This window comes from Protopterus annectens, chromosome 10.part0 (genome assembly GCF_019279795.1).
Source record: "Protopterus annectens isolate FY-2018-M chromosome 10.part0, PAN1.0, whole genome shotgun sequence".
In the NCBI taxonomy this organism is placed as follows: Eukaryota; Metazoa; Chordata; order Ceratodontiformes; family Protopteridae; genus Protopterus; species Protopterus annectens.
The window spans coordinates 32873372-32895593 of NC_056744.1; the positions used below are offsets into that span (position 1 = coordinate 32873372).

The 22222-nt window shown below is 40.4% G+C and overlaps 1 protein-coding gene across 3 annotated transcripts in view; it reads left to right on the forward strand.

Annotated features, from left to right (window-relative positions):
- Positions 1-22222, forward strand: part of RAB37 (RAB37, member RAS oncogene family) — a 2500291-nt gene that overhangs the window by 1333970 nt on the left and 1144099 nt on the right. The gene's annotated exons all lie outside the window — the stretch shown is intronic.

Sequence of the window (22222 nt, forward strand, 5' to 3'; positions counted from 1 at the left end):
ATTCTTTTATGCCTAAAATGATATCCACATTAACTTTAAGCCAAACTCTGAGTATCCCTGTTTTCTTTCCTGAACCTCAAAATAAGGGAGAAAGCATGCTCCATACCTTGGATGTCCAGGGACAACTTGGGTACTGTCTTGATGGAACTAGATCTTTTAAAATCTCAGGATCAGTTGTTCATTTCCTAATTTCTTGTGAAGGTAAGAAGAAGGGACAGCCTGTTTCAAAACAGACCATTTCCCAGTGGTTGTCCCAGGATATTAGCTTTTGTTATACTCCTCACAACAAAACTCTTCTAGGCATGGTTAAGGCCCATTCCACCTGGGTCTTGGCTTCCTCTGTGGCTTTTTGGAAAGGGTTGGATTTTAGAAGTACTTTAGAAGCAGCAAATTGGTCTTCTGTACATATGTTTACCTGTATGTCTGGGATCAGGCTTTGCTAGGTCCATTCTCCAGGGGCTGCTAAATCCTGCCTCTTCTACCTATGAAATGTAGTAAGGAAGGGTACTCTACCTCTATAGGTACTCTACCTCTATAGCCAAGGCCATTGCAGCAGTGATCAATATGATGAAGATAGTACAGTTGTGTAATAGATGTTGGGATGATCACTGCTGCAGTAGTCACTCCCACCATCCCCTTGTTTTTTGGTGTATTGTTTATGCCAGGGTATGAACCTTTATCTTTTGTTCCTATTATTGTCATTTTTCGGGGCTCAGCCTCCATTTCTCTGTTGGCATGAAAGCTCTGAAGGGCTTGGCACCCAAACTGTCTTTTTAGTTAGCTTGGCTCGAGCTAACAATTTGGGTGCATGTAAGGTGCTCTGAAGCTTTGGATGCTGGCCTGCTGTTATATCCTTGGCAGGATATATCCCATATAGCTAAGGATATTGCAGCAGTGATCAACATATACTGTTACGGTAAGTTTGTTCACACAGCTGTACTTTCTGACTGCCAGTACAAATCCAGCATTCAGAAAGTAATGCTAGTAAAGCACTGAATTCTGATTGGGGTGAAATCAGGTAATGACAAACGCTTTGCACCTGGGGCAGCTGTCTCCTTTGTTCCAGCCTAGATACATCTCTGAATATAGACATGATAGTATACAGACACTCATACATACATACACATATTTAGGGTGCCAAACAGAAAACCAAAGCATTAGTAATCAAAACTCAAGACATGATAAAGCTGTGAGTGGTGAGATTTGTATTCTCAGATCACAACTGTGGTATCTCAGAGAATTCCTCTTTCTTCAACACAGTGATCTCGAGAGCTATTTATTTATATTCGTTAATGGAGAATGTCTAGTTGGGAAGTCCCAGTTTCACTGGAGTCTCTGAGGTAACTCTAAATAAATAAATGTATAAATAATAAAATACATACATACACACACATGAAAATATATACAAGAACAATATATAACTAAGTAGTACTGCAATTGTGAGGGGGATGCAAAAGAATTCACAAGTTCTCCCTTAATAAATTTCTTGGGAAGTGTCAGAATAACTTTTGGTTTATCTGAGTGATCACAATTTGTGGTAACACTTTTTAGTAGGCTCATTTGTTGGGATTCGTTTGAGTGGTAAGAGAACCTGAAAATAGCTTTTGGGTTGAATAGAAGCAAAAATAAGCCAGGGCTAGTTATGTAGGTTATGGAAGGTAAAGCCAAATATTCATTTGGCAAAGAGTTAATTAGTAAAACATTGTTGGACCCAGGAAGGGTGGAGAGAAACACATTCAGAATAATGTGGTAAAGGGATCTGCTGTGTTTCATTACATCTTTGAGCAAGTGTGTTACTGTTTTTAAGATACGCTAATAAATCAAGGCATTACAAATTTTTTGGATGGCAGTGCCTTTTCAAGTAATCTTATACCTTGTTTAGATTGGCGCACACATGTTTTTAAGATCAAGTAATGGATCTTTGGGATGTGGGCATCAGGAAGTAGAAAATAGCATATTTTTTGTGGATGCTGGAAATAAAAGCAGGATATACAAGATGTCATAAAGTGTGGCCTAGTACACAAAGTCCACACTTTATGTGATGTTATTGAAGGTGGAAAATACTTTTCATAGTGTGAATAATCCATTGATTGACCTACTGATGTTGCTTATGGAGAAAGCAGTTACATTCAGAGATGATCCTTCAATTACAATAGTAATAGCTGTGATGAAAAGATAAACCTCCAACAATTCATGTAAGTAAGGCCAGGTGCATGGCAAAAAGACCAATTAATGTACACCAACACAGCAGCCAGCACTCCTCACACTATGGTGACTAGATGGTTAATAAATAGCACAATTCCTTACTAAGGAAACATAACTTTATTCTGCCATAACAGCATACTGGTTTCAGCTTAATTTGGATTCCCTCACCACCGTGGACACATGGTGGTCAAAGTTCAGATTACTATCTGTCTGAGTACCCAGATCTCTCACCACTGGGTCCACTCTTAGGAGGGTGCTATCAGTGTTTTACTTTGAAGGGGGTTTTGCTTTCCCAAAAACATGGTATTATGCATTTCTTCACATTTGGTTTGAAGCCATGGCTCTGACACCAATCATTAGTCTGTGTCAAACCTTTCTATGGGATATCAACATCATTTCAGGAGACACTGATTGCCCCCAACTCGTCCAGACTTAGTCAGCCAAGGGCCATCATCATTTGCTTTGACATCTCAGAGGTATATCCCAAACAGGAGGGGGCCCCTACACTGAACCCTATGGTACTCAATTTGTGACTGGCCTTTTGCTGGATGTGGACTCCCCCACTTTAATAACGTGCCCTATCCATGAGACATTTGACTATCCCTCTGGTGACATAGAGGTTTATACCCAATCTGGTGAGTTTTTCTATAATAGCCAAGTGTGGTATTGTGGCAAATGCGTTGGCCAGGTCAAGACAGGTGGTATGCACTGTATTGCCCTGATCCGTGGCCTTGATGACCTACTCAAAGAAGTCCACGAGACTGAATAGGCAGGACCTGCCTGAAAATTTCCTATGTCATTGTTAATTAGGTCCAAGATTATAATTTCTATAGCGATAGTTTCCTGGGTCCATTGATGATTCCCCCCCTTGTGCAGAGGGATGACTGTCGTTGTCCTCCACTGTACTGGGGCAAAGCCTGTTTGGAAACTGTGGTTAAATAAAGATCAGAATGGGCCCACTAAGTTATGTTTCAAGCTATTTAATAGGCACCCTCAGATTCCATCTGGGTCCATTGATACCATGTTTCTAATTTTAAAGAGTGTAGTAATGACCTGTTCGTTTGTGATTGCAGGCAAAGAAATAGTAGGTATTTCATGTGGAGTGACCAGAGGAGATGGGGGGGGGGGTGAAATTTGAGCTGAATTTTCAGCCAGAAGGTTTGCTGTTTCTTCTGGCTGAGTGTAGGTAAGTGTCATCTACAATCAACCCAGCACATTGCTGAGTGATTCCCTTATGATTTTGGATATAAATAAAAATGTTTTGTGGTTATCCTTTGCTTGGGAAGCCATTTTATTCTTGTATTTATGTTTTGAGGACTTGATTAGTTGCCTTTTGAGACTAATGAAGGATTTCTTTTTCTCTGTTGTACTCTCTTCTATTTGATTCCAAACAGGAATTTCTTCCTGCTGTTGCATAATCTGTTTATACCAGAGTCCATCAGGGTGACTTGTTTTTGTGGCTAGACCTGGGTTTATTTCATTCAGGTACTGCATTTCTGCGGTTGCTTAAGTGGTTGTACAGGGCATTCATGTATACTTCTGTATACCTATGCTATCACTTAATAGAATGTAATTTGCCTTGGAAAAATTCTTTAAGGTTTTAGGGTTTGATGGGAGTTCTACTGTTGCATTTATTTCAAAGGAGACCGATTTATGATCCGGTCTTACCAATGAGGGCATTACACCAAGGGGATACAATGCTCCCCATGATTGTGAGTACTGTTTCAAGGATATTTGAGACCCTAGTGAAAGTGCAAACAAGCTATTCCAGAGCATTTGCATTGACAAAGTTCAGGAATCTGTGAGCCTGCATGCAATTTGTGTATGTTTCCCAGTTTATGGAGGGGTAGTTAAAATTAAACATGAGTAGTGTGTTGGGCTGAATGCTAAGTGATTCTAGTAACTTCAGGCATGCGGAGTGGTCTTCATGGTTCATGGCTCATGGCTGGGGACCTGTAGCTAACAATTATATGGTGCAGGATTTTGCCTATGGTCAGTTGGACATGGAGTAGCTCAAGTGAGTCACACTGCTTGACCACTCTTGTGGTGTGATTTTTTTTTTATGTAAATGGAAACACATTCTCTCTTCATTTTTTTTTTTCTTTTCAGAGGGTGGTCTGAATGTGTGATAGGCATTGTAGCCTTGCACTGCTGGGGTGCTTTCTGCAGTCTTGAAGCACAGGTTTGTAACTGCACAGTTGTCCGCATTCTCCAAGACAAGGAAAGCTTCAGGGAGTGCAGTTTCATGTTAAGGCTCCTAGCATTGAGCAGTAGTACCTTCAGCTTGGCATTAGATGAATTTGTTACATTGAGAGGTCTGTTCAGTTGGCATCATCTAAAAAAGGCACTATGGGAGTGGCCAATATCTTGACCAGTATTTGAAAGCTTAGTGTACAGGTGCAGACCATCACTGGCAAAGCAGTACCATCTGTGAATCCTGTCATCCCAGGCTGACAAATACTGGATCCCCTTGGAGTGACACCAGTAGTTAAGCCAATTATTGAAATCAATCATTTTCTGTTTGTATTGTGGTATCATTCTTGGTGGGGGTAGAATGCTGCTCAATGAGAGGTTCCTACCAGCCTGAGACACGTATTCAGAGAGGTCCATCATGTATCTCTCTTCATATAGTCCAAGGAGGCATGTCTCAGGTGATTCATACCCACATGGACTATGACTGAGTCATTCTGGTACTTGTGGTGGAGTCACCTGGGTGTCTGTGTGATCTGGTTGAATCCTGGCACCTGACAGGCAACTGACTGCAACCTTCTCATTAGCCATCCTTATGAGAGGGGTGTCCGTGTGTCTCACAATGGTGTCTATGACCAAGCTGTTTGGATATGTTGTGTTTTGCCTTAGAGGCTTGCTTGTGAAGACACTTTGATGTGAATTTTTATGTTTAGTGATTGGTGTTGACTTGGTTTTGTTTGCAAGTTTATTTGTGAGGGCAGCATATGGCAGACCTCTGAGGTTCTGGTAAATTACTTACTTGTAAGTACCTCCACACATGTGAGTTTATGTGTCAAGACCTTATTTAGAGAGGGAAATTATGCTTGTGTATTGACAACCTGCTTGTCATTTGATTTGTTAGTATGCGAGAGTCATACTTCAATTTTCATAGTGTAACTACATCTCTCTCATACTGTTTGTTTGTTTTGGGATTAAGTGGTTATCAGTATATATGAGACAATTGCTACATTGCCTCAGGATGCCCATGTCCCCCAGGGTGATCACAGAGATAGCAGGATAGTGCCTATCCATGGTTTCAGATTTTTTACTATGGGTTTAACCAGGGAGAAGAGTGGGTAGATTTAACTGGACTGGGATAATATCATACAGATTAAGAATGGGTACTATTCTTAATGTGAACTGCAGCTTTCCAACAAAGCGATGCTACTCTGCGTACAATTGATATACTACTAGAGCAGAAGGTAGACTGGGGAAAGTTGCAAAAATAATTTAAATTGAAAGCATTTGTATCTATACAGGACACTGCTAATGACCTCTGTGCGGATTGCAGTTTAGTGCAAACACTGGGCTTGTATGGAATCAGAGAAAACAAGTTTTACAATAGCAAGGCCTACAGACCAATCAGGAAAACACACAATAAGATTTCAGCCAGTAGCCCCCAACTTGGATAGGTTTGCTACAGCACACTTCTGCCACAAGAGTGCAGTCAGAAAACCTCTTAATGTAAACATGCTGGTTTTAGAGCTCAATTGCAGGGAAACCATACAATTTAGATAACTACAGTCCTAGAAAATGCTGTGTAATTAAGTACTATATTAGAGGTAGAAAGAGTTCAGCATTAAAACGTACGTGTGAAAAATGTAACAAACAATACAGGATTCTTATGAAATACAGTAAAAAATAATCAGCAGAAGTGCAAAATGATTCTTATTTTCATTCTTTTAACAGCAGATGGCATTAGACACTGCAGATTCTCTATAAAATGACATGATTTATAGATAAGTATACTGCGGTGGTGGTGCTGCGGTAGCATTGTTGCCTCACAGTTAAGATGTTGTTCTGTTCGATTCTCAGCTAGAGCATCTTCTGTGTGGAGAAGGTTGTGCATCAGGGCCGGCAACTCGGCACGTAAAAATCTACTGCCAATCATTAGCGGACCGGAGTTCCACTGTAGCGACCCCTAACCGGGAAAAGCCAAAAGACACAACAACAACAACTAGGCAAGCTGCCTTTGTGGACCATTTTAAGCCTAGCCAGTTATTCTGCAGGGTGAGAATAAAACCCTGCAACTTGTCTGTGAGGTAAACACTTTAGCTATTATGCCAGCTAACATCCTAATAGGTCCAAGTTTGTTACTGCAAAATAGGTATATTTTATATAGCTGCAATCTTTAATTATAATTGATCATGGTTAAGGGGGATGTTACTGCATTTCCTTTATTTAATATTTGTGTGTGGGTGTGTTTTTATATATATATATATATATCTGTATAAATGTGTGTATATATAGATATACACATACATAAGTGAAGCCGCGGTGGAACAGTGGTAGCGTTGTTGCCTCACAGCAGGAGGTTCTCCTGTTCGATTCACGGCTGGAGTGCCTTCTGTGTGAAGTCTGCATGTCCTCCCCACAGTCGAGTGGCCTCCGAAAGACATGCATGAATGGCCATGCCTTTGTTGAAGGTTGGGCGTCGGGCTGGCAACTCAGCACCATAAAAAAATCTACTGTCAATCATTAGCGGACTGGAGCTCTGCTGTGGCAACCCCTAACCGGGAAAAGACAAAAAGACAAACACTTGTGTGTGTACATAATATGTACATAAATGTTTATACGTATGTGTGTTTATATCGGTCTTCTTTGTTTCATTGAAAGCTCAGTTTCACTGAATTTGAATTCACCCTGACCAAATCGCTGAAAGCTCAAATTACTGAAAACTCATTTCACCTAATCTCATTTCACTGAAGTACTGGCACTGTGTAGAGTACTCTAAGGCAATAAAAGGTATATGCCCTTTTTCCCACTGTAGTATGATCCTGGAGTTAGTATACATAGTTGGGGGGGCACAGCCCCCTTCATTGGGGGGTGTGGGGAGCATAGCCCCCACCTCACTTATTTTGATTTTATATTATATTTCACTGAAAGCTTCAAAACAATACATTTTAAACCATAGGCATGCATACTTACAACACCAATGACTAACTTTTTCCAGAAGACAATATATACCCAAACTAAGTGGGGGGCTGTGTCCCCCCCCCTAACTAGGTATAGTTGGAGGAGTTATGTTTGAATGTATTTGTTGATGGATGGTTGGGGGTAAGAGAGAGGAAAAGTTGGAAGTGAATTTTTCTGCTAACAGGTTTACTATATTATCAGTGTGGATGAATGTTGCACCATTAACTACCAATTCAGCACATTGCTGTGTGCTGCCCTTAAGGTTTCTGACGTAGTTGAAGAAGAACCTATAGTGGTCTTATTCACTTTGGTGAAAGGGTTTTTATCTTTATGGGAACTGATTTTTGCCATAATTTTTTTTCCTTTTGTTGGATATCCTGTTTAATTTTGGATGTCATCAGGCGGTTTGTTTCTGTGGCTAATTCTATGCTTACATCTGGTAGGTACAGCTGCCTTTATGCAGCAACTGACATGGTTGTACAGAGTTTTTGAGAGCAGTTCAGCATACATTGCTATGTTCTCGGATTTTGGAGGTACACTGATTTTTGACACACCATCACTTAATAAAAGATAGTTTGCCTTGGAATAGCTTCTGAGTGTTACTGGTTTTACTGGGGTTATGGGTCTGATTTTGATTTCAAAGGAGACAACTTTGTGGCCAGCCTTACCAGGGGGGATGAGACATGGGGGGGTACAGCATTCACATACTTTTGAGTACAAGAACCACTTTATTTGTGCCTCTAATAGGCATATTCACATTTTCGTCAAGGGTGTTATTTCAAAGTCCAGAAATTTCTGTCCCTGCAGATTTGAGGCCATGTACTTTTCCCAGTCTGTAGAAGGGTGCTTAAAGTCTCCCATAAGTAGTGTGCTAGATTGGATGGTAAGAGTCTCCAGTAGGACCAAGTAGGCATTGTGAGCTTCTTGGGACATAGAGTGTGACCTATAGTTGGCTTATGGTATGGTACAGGATTTTGTCTATGGTGATCTTATGTCTTGTGGAGAAACTCCAGCACATCATTCTGTTTGACCGCTCTACAGGTATGTTTGTTAGTGATGTATATTGAGACACCTTCACCTTTAGCCCTTGTCTGTGCAGGGTGTGGTCTAAAAGTGTGGAAGGCACTGAAAACTTGCACAGATGGGGTGCTGTCTGCTGCACAGATGTCTATATTCGCAATTGTGAGGAGGGCTTGGAGGGACCATAGCTTTTTTTTTATTTAGGCTCCTGCCACTAAGCTGTAGCACCTTGAGATTCAGTTTGATTTTGCTATGTCTGTAGATTTGTTAATTTAGCATTGCCTAAAAAGGCACTATGAGGGTGGAAAAAGTTTTAGCCAGTTTTTGAAAGAGTAGAGAGGACAGGTGCAAACCATCCCTGGCAAAGCAGTAATTGTCTCTTAACCGTGTCCTCCCTTTTTGCCAATGGGCAGCACAGGTGATCTTTATTGTTTAGGAAGATTGCTTGTAAATACCTCAGCATACATTAGTCTGTGTGTTTGTTGTATGCTATGTGAGGTGGATGTTGTCTGCATGGTTTTGACAACTTGATAATCCACAAATATCAATAACTCTTGATGGTTTCCCTTACAGATCAACTAGCTACCTCTGCACATGTCTGGCTGGTACTGACTTGAGTGTTATCATAAATGTACAAAATGAGGCCGCGGTGGTGCAGCAGTTAGCGTTGTCGCCTCACAACAAGAGGTTCCCTCGTTCGATTCTCGGCTGGAGCGCCTTCTGTGTGGAGTCTGCATGTCCTCCCCATGGTAGAGTGATATCTAAAGACATGCAAGTAGGTGCATGCGTGAATGTCTGTGCCTTCCTTGAAGGTTGGATGTCGGGCTGGCAACTCGGCATTGTAAAAATCTGCTGCCAGTCATTAATGTTCCAGAGTTCCGCTGTGGCTACCCCAAACCGGGAAAAGCCAAAAGACTTGTACAAAATCCCCAAATATATCATAAAGTACATAGCATATAGTGGGCAAAAGCCAACCCCATTGTTGTACCCTTAATCTGCAAATAACACTTCTTTAAAAAATAGATATTGCCATCTCTATTAACTGCAGTAAGCACTCATTACAGTGAAATAAATTTAAATCTGCAAATTCTAGACAATAACTTAGTGCCTTCAATCCCCCTTTGTATATTTGTATGCAACAACAAAAAACCCACATCAGGAGTACAGAGGTACCAGTTTCATGCAACTTAATTTTAGAAGTAGGTTTCAAAAAGCCAGTAGTATCTTTAATACAAGCCCTAACATGAGAAACCGAGATTTAATTTCTCTAAGTAAACTGACATGGGTTCTGTAATGGAACTTGTCACTGAAACAATAAATGCCCTTCCATTTCACTGTTGCAGTATTCCTTAAAATAGGGGGATCCCTTGCCAAGGGAAACCTGACATCCAGCCAAGATACCAAAACCTTTAGGTTGTTAAGGATACATAGTGCATCATATAGCACAGGACATAAAGGTAATGCCTGGACGTACCATCCACAGAACGTCTTTGCTGCCAGTCTGAATGCCATCTTTGATCATCAGTCTGAACACTCACCTTGTTTGCTGGTTCACCAAGCTGTTTTCAAATAAGTACCCTAATGGAGTTGTGTTCTTACTTTTTTTCCTTTGTTTTTGTTGCTTGTGGAGTTCATGTCATCTAGAAAGGGTAAATGCCAGACAGATTTCCTATAAAGACCATCATGAGCAGTGTTTATTTTGTCTAGCTACTTCCCACGACCATACATCCTATTCTGTTTACCAAGCTTTCATTCCAAAGACCCCACATAGTCGGGTTTCCTGTTTGCCATTTATTTAGAAAATCAGTGTCTTAGGCTTTTGGCAAAAGAAGCTATGGAAGGGACTTCCCATTCCAAGGGTCAACCTTCTGTGAGTAAGAAGGCTGAAAAAGCTAGGTCTTATTCTTCAGCTGTGCCGCCTCCGCTGGATGTTTCTGTCAAAGATAGTGAAAGCCTGGAAGATTGTCCAGCTCCTGGTTTGGATTCCTGTGCTGAGACCACTTTGGAGGTCAGCATGGAATTAGCTTTGCACACGTCCCTGGATGCCTTGCAAATGTCTGCTTCAGATGTTCAGGGGGAACTGTACCTGATTATTACAGAAGGGTCTTATAGGCTCATAGGCTGATACTAGGCTATCTGCCCTAGGGCATTTATAAGCCTAGCCAGAGTGTGTTTGGTTTTCGCCACCCTTTTAGATTAGTTGACTGTACTTCTGTATAGTAGGTCACAGAAGGTAGCCCTTTTAAGGTTAGTTTACTGTACCTCTGTCAAGCAGGGACACAGAAGAGATCCCAGGGGTAAACTTACGATCTCCCATCCATTCGTCAAGATTTCTTTTGAAAAGGATCAGTGAGGGGCTCTGCCTAACATGGATTGGTATTTTGTTCCAGAGTGAGGGGAGCCTCTGGGATATGAATCTGTCCCTCCAGCATGTCCTATTTATTTCTGTGCTGAGGTTCAAGTCCCTGGAGCGTGTAGCTCTAAGGGATTTGGATTTCCTGAGGTGAAGCATGTCCATTAATTCCGGGTTGGACATGGCTTTATACGTCAGACACAGATCGCCTCTGAGTAGGCGGTACGCAACTGAGTAGAGCTGGAGTTTCTTTAGCTGAACTGCATAGGGCATCTGTTTGAGCCCCTTGATCCTCTTGGTGAGATACTTTTGGGGTCTTTCCAGTTGCTGCAGGTGTTGGGTAAGGTACATCCCAAATGGGGCATTGTACTCAATTATGGGCCTGATAAGTGATGAGTAGAGGGGCACAATGACCTCTCTTGATCTAGATGTGAACCCTTTCGTGATAAGGTGGGCTATATAGAAGGTCTTTCTAACCACTTTGGCAACGTGATTGTCAAAGGAGAGATTGCTATCTACTTGGGTCCCCAAGTCCCTAATCACTTCTTCCGTACTTAATGGATTACCACCTATGTGGTAATTTGTGGGCACTTTGTTTTTCCCAAAGGGGATGACTATGCACTTTTTGGCATTTAGCTTTAGGCAATGGCTCTGGCACCAGTTATCCATCTCTGTGAGACCCTTTTGGAGGATGCTTGTGTCAGCCGGAGAATCGATTACGGCACCCAGTTTGCAGTCATCTGCGAACTTGGTCAGCCATAGTACACCCGTGTTAGCCTGTACCTCAGAGAAATATATACCGAACAAGAGAGGTCCCAGGACTGAGCCTTGTGGGATGCCACTTTTGTTCCTCAGATTTTGGTTAGGAAGGAGGTACTGACTACAATTAGAGTGTTGTACAGGGTCTGAACCTTCTAAGTTTTGCACAACTAAGTTTTACATAGCTGATTTACCTTTAAAAAAGAAACAAAAAAAAACTAAACATGTTTTTCCTTCTGCTAGGGACCGTCCGAGTGAATAGAAGAAATTTATTCAAGGTTTGTTTAGTGCCCTTATGGCTTTGAATCCTCCTCAAGGAGTTTCTGTTCCAGTCCCCTCCCCCCATCTGCTACTCCTCTTAAGAGGCCCAGGGAACAAGATGCCTCTGATGTGACATTTGTTTGCCATGTTAGCCCGACTGGGAAATAGCCATTTTCAGAGGATGCCCAGGGAGAAAAGTTCTGATAGATACTGACAAAACCATAACATAGCATGCAAGAATAAAGTACAGCAACTGAATTTATTGAATTTGAAAGTACAAATGAACACACATTATACATAAAATACTTAAAAATACTTAAAAGTACATAATCAGGACAAAGGATTTGAATACAATGGATATACTAGTCTACTGTGTGACAATGAACGCTGTCTTGGGTATGCTACGAAATTATGATAGTTGATCATCTATAGCATGGATCCAAGGAGGAGGAAAAGGACAGTTGTTAGTGAAGTAGGTAGAATGTCATGAGAAAAAATGTAGGCTAGAGCTATGAAGGAAGTAATAGTGAAATGAGTTAGGATTACATCAGGTAGAGAGAAAAATCTATGGAAGAGCTAAAGAATGTGTAGGTGCGAAGTATACAGTCCAAGAGGGGTGATAATCGGGTCTATATTAGATAAACAAAAGTTTATTTTACCGAACACTGACATTATCGAAAATCCTGGAACTATAAACTGAAATTGTGGGGGGCTGTGCCCCCCACACCCCCCGCTAAATATATATTCCAACTCCGTGATTGCACTACAGTGAGGACAGGGCAAATATACCCATCTTTACTGTACTGCGATCTCACAATTCCAGTTTCAGGTTCCAGGATTTTCGCTCATGTTAGCGTTTGGTAAGATAAACTTTTATCTAATATAGACTCTGATAATCAGCCTAGTGATAAGCTAGAACAATGCAAAAGTTATTTAGGTGAGATTTGAGAAGTATTTTGAACTGTGAGGGATTAACAGTGGTTAGGATGTGCAACTTGGTTTCTTTTGTTAGCCAGGGAGCATAGTTTGTCTTCACTCTCTAATTATTCTTGGAGGTGCTTGGGTGTTCAATATGTCTAGGAAGGCGTTATTAAAGTACAATGCGGTAACATCTAGTAGTGTTAATGGGGTCCACTCACAATGCTGCAGGGTGGTTATAAATGAGATGAAAACTTTTTTTTTTATGTGTTTGTGTATACGTAGTATTTTTGAAGGAATGTAGATGGTGTCTGAATAGGTAAGTTGGTAGATGGTCACTGATGTTATCTGGGAGGCAACCTTACTGGTAGGCAAGTAAGAGTTTATTGGTTAAAATCCAGTCTAGTATTGACTTTCTATTTGTATTTTTGTTGATTCGAGTTGGGGATTGTATTAACTGAGAGAATCCATACAAGTTAATGAAGTTTGTGGGTTATTTGAGGTGCAAGTTAGCCACTCCATATTAAAGTCCTCCATTATTATGGTTTCCAGAAGAAATTATGGTTTCCTGAAGAAATGTTAGGAATGACAAGAGGAGGAAGTCCTCAGTTATGGTGGGGTTACCTATTCTTCCCAGATTCCTTCTACCTTAGACTATGGTTCTGAGGATGAGGAGTCCACTAGTCCTGATTCTCCTTTTGAGGAGATTTCCTTTGGGAGCACAATTTCCAGAATGATGGAACTTTTCAAATAAGATTGTGCTCAAGTGTCTGAGGTTCAGAAGAGGTGTATAAGTTATTGCAAATGGACTCTGCTAGACCTTCTGCTCTTCCTCCTATCCTGGCTGCCTTGTTGGATGCTTTTTCTACTGCATCTCAGGCTCCTAATTCTCAGCACCTTACCGCCAAAAACCTGATAGGTTTTATAAGGTGCCTGATGATTGCAAGTTCCTTTATAGGTGCCCAGCAGCTGACCCCTCTGTGGTGTCTGTGGAATCTGAAAAGCCATCTAAGTTACTGCCTTCTTCAAGTTGCTTCCTTCTGGTAAGGACAGTGGAACCATGGAAAGACACTATTAAGAAGGTTTACACTTCAGCTTCCCTTGCTTTTAGGGCTGTCAATTATCAGACCTCTATGAAGAGATCTATTTTGGTTCATCTATCTCAGGCTTTTCAGGTTATTTCTGACCTTTCTGACTCTGAGGGGAATATATCTGCTCTCTCCTTGTTAGGGACTTCTCAGATGTCTCACCACTCCATTAAAAGCAGTTATGATGCAGCAGATGCCTCCTCTATGGTTGCTCCTTTTGGCTCTTTGCTGAGGAGATATTCCTGGATTCAGTTTCAGCCTTTGCCTGAAGATGTTAAGGCTAAGTTGATGGATGCTCCTCCGAATAACAAACATTTGTTTGCTGCTGCTGTTTTGTTCAAGTTCCTATAGGAAAAGGGTAAGGCTTTACAAGATTTAAAGCATATCTTTGTTTGTTTCTCCTGTATCTAAATTTCAAAGGAATTACCTTAATAAGCCAGCCTTTGTTTGTAGACAGTCTTGTCTTCTCCCCAAAGGTAAGAAGGTGGCAGAAGGGCTTCCTCTGCTAAGGCTACCCAGACCCCTGTAACTCAGAAATCTCCTTTTCCTGATAAACCAGGTGGTGTCTGACTATACTGTACTTCACACCCACATTCCTCTTTCTCTTCTTCTTTCCCTGTCTCTCCCTGTTTGGTTAAACATTACTCAAGATTCCTAGGTTCTTTCCATCATTTGCCAAGGATATTTCATGGTATGGAAGTATTTCCCCGCTTTTCATGGGCATTTCTCAGCTCCCTCAGTAACAATTAGCCTTTTTTTCCAGAGGTGCTTCAGAGTCTCTTGACTTAGGGAACTGTTCAAGAAGGGGTTTTATTCCAGAATGTTCTTAGTCCGTAGGAAAGAGGGCACTTGAAGATCCATTTTGGATCTCTCTCATCTAAACACCTTTCTGAAGGTCACTTCCTTTAGGATGTTGTCCCTTCACAGTTTGTTTCCTCTGCTGCTTCCTCAGGCTTTTCTACTTTCTCTGGACCTCACGGATGCTTATCTTGATATCCCTGTTCATTCCCCTTTTCAGAAAGGTTTTATATTTCTTTGTGGCTTTCTGGCATTTTCAATTCTCTTCTTTGCCCTTTGGCATTTCTACTGCCCCAAGGATATTCACCAAATTCCTTGCTCCTGTGATTGCTTTTTGTAGGCTAAAGGAGTTACAGGTCTTTTCCTACTTAGACAACTTACTTTATTAGTCAACCTCTCCAGAGATTCTACTGCAGCATCTTCATTTTGCCCCTTCCCTCCTGCAATGCCTGGGGTTCACTATAATTTTTCAAAGTCTTTCCTGATTCCTTCACAGGATCATGTATTTCTGTGATGCAGGATCCAGATTGTTCTAAAGATAGCACGCTTGACTCCTCCCAAGGTCTTAACTCTTACTGCCTTCTTTGAAACTCTTCCTCTGGCCTTAGTTACAGCCAGGGAATTTCTAAGAGCTCAGGGTTTCATGGCCTCCACCATTCTTATGCTCTCTCTAGCCAAACTCCCTATGAGAAAGCTTCAATCATTTCTAAAGTCAGTTTGGCTTCAGCACTCTCATCCTCTAGATTTCATAGTCCCTCTTCTTCCAAGTCTCAAGCTGGAAAATCATTGGTGGATTCAGCAGTTGTCCCTCACTCCAGAGCTCCCTGTCCAGCCTCCACTCCTCTTCCATCTCCGGAGCTATTCACAGATGCTTCAGATGTGGGATGGGGGGCTTCCTTTGGCTCTTTAAAAGTGCAGGGCCTCTGGTCGCTTCAACAAAGGAGAGACCACATCACCGTCAAAGAGATGAGAACTCTTCTACTGACTATTCAAGCATTTCATCCTCTCTTCATTCCAGGGCCCCTCAAGGTATTGACAGACAATACGACAGTTATGTGGTATATTAACAAGCAAGGGGGGACAAGATCTCAACTTTTGTGAAGGTTAGCATCTCAAGTGTGGGACCTAACTATCAAGTATCAAGGACATTTCAGCCAGTTTACCTTCCCTCAGGTCGGAATAGTGCAGCAGACTCTCTGAGCAAGTCCATATCACAATCCCATGAGTGAATGCTTCACAGGGATGTGATTCTGGGCATTGTCCACTAGTGGAGTAGTCCTCAAGTTAATTTATTTGCCTCCCCTCTGAACAGAAAACTTACTCTCTGTTGCCAGAGCACCCTATCCTCTGGTCTGGAAGGTGCATGCACTCTCCTTTTCCTTGAAGGGGATGTTTCTTTAAGCTTTCCCTCTCCTTCCTCTCATTCCAAAAGTCCTGTTCAAGATAAAACAGGATGCTCCCAAAATCTTGCTGTTGACTCCCTTTTGGCCCAGACAGTAGTGGTCCCCTCTTCTGCATTTAGCCAAGGGCAATCATCACAAGTTACCTCACTGGGTGGACCTACTCACACAAGACAAGGGATCTCTCATTCATCTCCACCTGTCCGCTCTTCAGCTGACACTGTGAGTGATAGGAGTTTGATTCCATATAGACACCTATTTTCTGAAGACAGGTGTAGGGTCCTGCAGGAGGCTGGGAAACCCACTATTAGTAAATCTTATTTATCCAAATGGAAGAGTTTTCCCATAACCTGGATCCCCTTTCTGTGGATGTTCCTTTAGTTCTCTCTGATCTGGATGAATTGCTCAATGCTGGGTTGGTTTATTCTTCTGTTAAAGCACACTTGTCAGCTTTTTCTGCTTGTCTACCTCTAGCACCCCTTTTAGCCTCTAGATTTGAGAGTAAACAACTACTTAAAGGCATCCTTCCTATTAGACCTCCCAGGAAGTCTGTCCCTCCTTCCTGGGACCTTCCTCCTCCGTCTCTTCTTTGTGAGCTTTTGCAGTCTTCTTATTGTAAGGAATACTGCAACAGTGAAATAGAAGGACACAGTGCAGTTGTGTAAAATCTTACCATAACTGTAGATGTTCTTCTCTTCACTGTTGCAGTATTCACTGCCTGACTCCTCCCCCTGGTTCTTTTCCCTTCTGGATGTGCCTGGTACCTGTCCAGTCCTTAGACTGGCATTCCTACTGGGGTTTTCAGTTCTGAGGATGGTACATCCAGACATCACCTTAATTCCCTATGCTATGCGTGAGGAGCATACATGTGATGTATGGTGTACATTTAGCAATCAAAAAGCTTTGGTGTACTGGCCAGACATCGTGCTTCCCTTTGCAGGTGAACCCCCTATTGTAAGGAATATTGCAACATTGAAGAGAAGGACATATACAATTTTAAGATTTTACACAACTATACTCTCTTCAGGGGGTGTTAAAGAATTTTATGTGCCTTGTGAAGTAAATAAGATGTTATGGTGAAGGAGCATCAGCTGTCAAGTCTTTAAACAGTTCCTAATTAATTGTTTAAATTAACACAATAACTTAAAAAAACTTAACTTTTTAAATAGAAATATCAGCAAGACACTTTTAAGTTACTATAAAAAAATGTCATTATTCAGGTTCGATTGTCCTTCTCCTTTGTACAAAAAGAGAAGCGCTCCTCCCCTTTATCAACCATAGTACTATACAGCAATTTCTCATTCTTCCATTTTGACAGTGATCATCTTTACTGTTACTAATATTCACACCTCCTAAATATTAGTAGATTCGGAAAAAGATGTGTTTAATGACAGTTTGTTCAAAATGTTTCAATACAGGGAAACAAGGCAGTTGAAGATTGGAACCTTAACATGAAAAGCAAAAACAATCAAAAAAAAAGTCAGAATGACAACCAATGACAAAAAAAAAATCTTAAATCCAAACTGTGTAATAAAATGTGAAGAAACGAAGCTCAGACCTATTTTAATAAGGAAATAGCTAATTGATGCAGTACACATAAATAGCTATTGGTTTGTTTGATTTTTTACAGTATAGCTACTGCATATTATTTCCTTTTGTCTTGTGACCATTGCATTAACATGGATCCTTGAGTATCGTTTAACATTCAGATTTAAGGTCAGAATTTTCTCTGCAACTCTTAGTTTTAAGAAAGCTAATCCTGTTCTTTCTTTAGTTTGTTCTAGTGTTTTGTGATCCTCTGTCATGGAATGTACCATTGTCTTATCCTACAGCATGTTAACCATTTCAACTAAGTTTTAGGACTGCCACTCTCTCCTCTAGCTTTAGCTTCTATAAATTTTTGAACAGTATTTAAGGTCTCTTCAGTAATCCATTTTAACTGTTTCTGTTTTTCTTTCACTTTTCTTGCTGAGACTTTTTGCTTTTTTTCAGTTACAACTTTCTTGATTTCTTCCCATATCTCTGTGAGTACTCTGTATGTTTCCAATGAAGAAAAATCGATTTCACAGCCTTGTACTTCAGTGATATATTTGCTGAATCATAATTTACTTTTTTGCAGCCACAGTTGTTTTTTCTTACTAGTAGCTAATAATCTACAACATAAGCCAGACCTAAGTTTTACTTTTTTTGATACTGTTCAGCTTTTTCATCATTTACTTCAGCAAATATAACCAATTTGTTTTCTCTGTGGCCCATTGTACAGAATCCATGTATACAGTTGCCACTTGTGTTGCTAAAATAAGTTCTTTGAAATGAACACGTTTGTATTGCAAAATACCATTAAATGTTCTCCCTTTTCATTTTCTATTACTGAGCCCTTATTTCTTAACCATTTGACAAACTTTTTTGTTACACCATGTTTGTGTTACAGTCAGAGCCAGATCATGGCACACCTCATCATAAAAGGGTTCTCATCCAGGAAAAAAGAGGTCATTGTTCCCCTCTACTCATCACTCATTAGACCCATTATAGAGTACAATGCCCCTTTTTGGAATGATGTACCTCACAAGACATCTGCAGCAGCTGGAAAGGCCACAGAAGTACCTCACAAAGAGGATTACTGGCCTCAAACAAATGCCCTACACTGACCGCCTGAAAAAACTCCAGCTTTACTCCGTAGCATATCGCCTTCTCAGAGGTGATCTCTGCCTAACATATAAAGCTATGTCAAACCCAGAGCTGTTGGACATGCTACACCTAAAGAAATCCCAATCCCTCCGAGCTACACGCTCTAGGGACCAAAACATTGTCACCACAATAAACAGGACACACTGGAGGGATAGATTCCTGTCCCAGAGACTTCCTATACTGTGGAACAAGCTACCCATCTATGTCAAGCAAAGTTCTTTATTAGCACTCTTCAAGAAAAATCTTGATGAGTGGATGGGAAATAGGAAATACACCCCGGGGATCACTTCTGTGTCTCTGCTCGACAGTGGCACAGGAAAATAACTTTCTTGGGTAGCGTAAGCCATGGAACCTTGCAGACTAGGCTTACGTAGGCCGTTGGGCCGATAGCCTAGTACATACCTATGAATCTATGAACAAATGGGGCCATAGGCATGTAATGGATCAGGGCCGCCAAACAGCACCCCCCCTGCCCCAGTCATTCCAGTGTCCCATTATTTGGCTATTTCTCCCATTACTATAAATACTATTGAAACCTGTCAATGTGCAAACTGTTTTCTTTTTTACTTCTACAATGATTAGAGACATTTAAAACTTTTATTTCAAATTGTATAGCACAAACACAGATAGCCATTTGCTAAAAGAAACAGCACAGTCTCACAATGAAAACAGACTTAGCACAAACATTTTGCTTCTCTGCTCTTGAAACTCACATTCATTGAAACCTACATACAAAGAAAATGCATCTGGCCAGCAGCGGATTGTTTACCTTTGGGCGGCCTTCAAACCATAGGTTCCTTGCACACATTTTTTGGACCATTTATACATGCATGTGTTCTTTGATGCACCTTCCAGATTGCATTAAATTACATTCCTTGTATAATACAGTACCACTTGTTATAGTGTGTTTTAAATTTGTAGGTGTGAACATTTTTCCAGTAAGCAATGAAACAAAGTATATGAACAAGTAATGAGAAAACTACCCATTGCAGAACATTTCAACCACAAAAGGCCACTCAGACATATGTCATAACAATCCACCAATATCACTCAATATATATTATCTCTGCAAGAAGTAAAATTCATCTGAATAATTCCACATTAAAGATATCTATAAGTAATGATGAGGCTGTTGCTGGCAAACAACTTTACATTTCAGTGTTTCATGTACAAATTCACTTGCCCTTGAAGTATAAACTGCCCATGTTACATTAAACAAAAAAAAAAAGTTACACATTGAAAACAGACTTTGCATGAGCAACAGTAAACTTCTTTTCCCTTAAAACTCCATATTCCTTGAAAATGCACAGAAACTCAACAGTTTTTGAAAATGCACTAGAACTCAACAGTCCTTGAAATTCACGTGCTGATAACAGTTTGGCAGTTGGTGTACAGGATTTAGGCTCTAGGGTCCTGTATTCAAGGTACAGGGTTTGACCCTGAATGAGTTAACCAACCCTAACTGGGGCATTATGCGCACACACCTACACTTCTTATGTTTATTTCATGACCAACCCATTTTGTGCGTTCATCTGGAATGGAACAGCTACAGCAATCCTCCATAATAAAATCCACATCAAGTGGAATAGAAAAAGCAATCCTCCATAAAAAAAAAAACCCTCATCGAATGGAACGGCAACAGCAGTCCTCCATAATAAAATGCACATCAAATGGAACGGCAACAACAATCCATGCTCATCTTAAAAATTGTGCATGCTCTCCGCTCCAATGTTTAAATGTGTATGCATCGTATTAAAGACACACATACAGATGCTACTAAGGATGCAGTCTGTGTGTATCCTTAAAGAAATATAATGCATGCATAGTGCATTGTTAAAGAAGAATGTAAGTTTGTCGCAGCACTAGTGGGTCCTAGGTGACTGCCTAGGTAGCCTAGTGCTTGATCTGGCTCTGGCTACAGTTTGACTCTGGGTATAAGAATATCTTGTTTGCACATCCTGTCAGTTACAGTTTAGACTTGTTTATAGAACTGATCAACTTCCTTTTCTGCATCACTTGTTGCTGCCTGTATCTAAATGATAGCCATGTTAATGGGAGTAACTCATGGGTTAGTAGATATGAAGAATTCACTGACTGTGTTGTATTTTATTATTTTGCCTTTGTTTACTAGGTTTGTCCAACTGGGTTTTGGTAAAAAAAATGCTTTTCAGCAGAGGCCTGGGAGAAAAGATCCAGTTTATTACAAACATTTTTAAACAGATCTTCAGTAATATACATGAAAAGACACAAAATCGTATATATTAACAATATACAGCTACATATTCTAATTAAATTACAGTCATTTGAAAGTAGATGTAACTATTGCAGATTAGAATATAATTAAAGTAGATGTAACTATTACAATATAAAAGATATTTATGCTTAAATAGATGCTGAGCATTTTAAAAGGTGTGTTAGTGGGTTTGTCAGATAATTGATTTGTGATTAATGCTTAGAAATTCAAAGAAATGGAGGTGAGGGAAGAAAACATGGTAGGTTAGAAAATGTTAATACTGTAAGAGGTGGGTTGTACAGCTTGTTCAGAGACAATTATGTCAGTTACAGTTCCTTAAGGTTTCTTGTTGATTATAAATGTAACATTATATTACTTTTTTTTTTAATTTCTATTAAATATTTACCATATGTTTATCAAATTTAAAGTGTATATGTTTTCATAATATGTATATAATGGTTTTCTCTTATGCCATCAAGTGTTCTGAGCTTGAAATGCAGATTCTTAGGATGAACATGTCATGAATATTAAACATTTTGAAATGGTGCAGGACTAGGGAACAAGCTCTAGCATGAGTCTTGCAGAGTTGGCAAGTCTTTTGGTGCTTATTTATTTGACATTTGTTTACTGGGGAGGTCCAACTGGACAAGTAGCCCATTTTCAGTGGAGGCCTGGGGAAAAAAGCTCAAAATACAAGTTAACAAGCACAAATTAATTTACAAAGTATATAATCACACATTATAGAATATGCAGAATACAATATACAGGGAAAGTGCTAATATACATATTGGTGTATAGGCATTTATACAATGGGTATAATGGATAATGGATGAAGGAAGAAGTTAGAGGGGTAAATGGGAGGAGTTTTAGGAGGGGTTAGAGAGGTGGTAAGAGAAAGATTATAAGAAAATTTGGGGAAAATAAGTTGAGGATGGGGGGAAAGAAATGGATGGATAGGGGTATTAAAAGTATATGGTTATGTTTACTGAGGAAGTGAGAGAAGTATAGATGTGAGAATGAAATTGCAGCAGTGATGGCAAAATCAGCCAGGGGATGTGCATGTGCAACACCAGGTGTCAGCTGTTGGAACTTGGAGGAGTTTGTAGCAGTTATGATACACTGAGGGATGGTGTTCCAAGCTCTGGTGATAAGGTTGGAGTAGAGTGAATCCCCAAAACTGTTATTTGATTTTGTGACTTTTAATAGGAATTTGTCAGAAGATCTCAGGATTCTATTATTGGAGTAGGGTTGTAGAAGATTTTGAAGTGCTGGGCACTTAGGTTGGTATATCATGGTGTGGGTGGTCATGATTTGGGTGAAGAATAAGAGATTGGGTAGTTCTAACTAGTTCAGT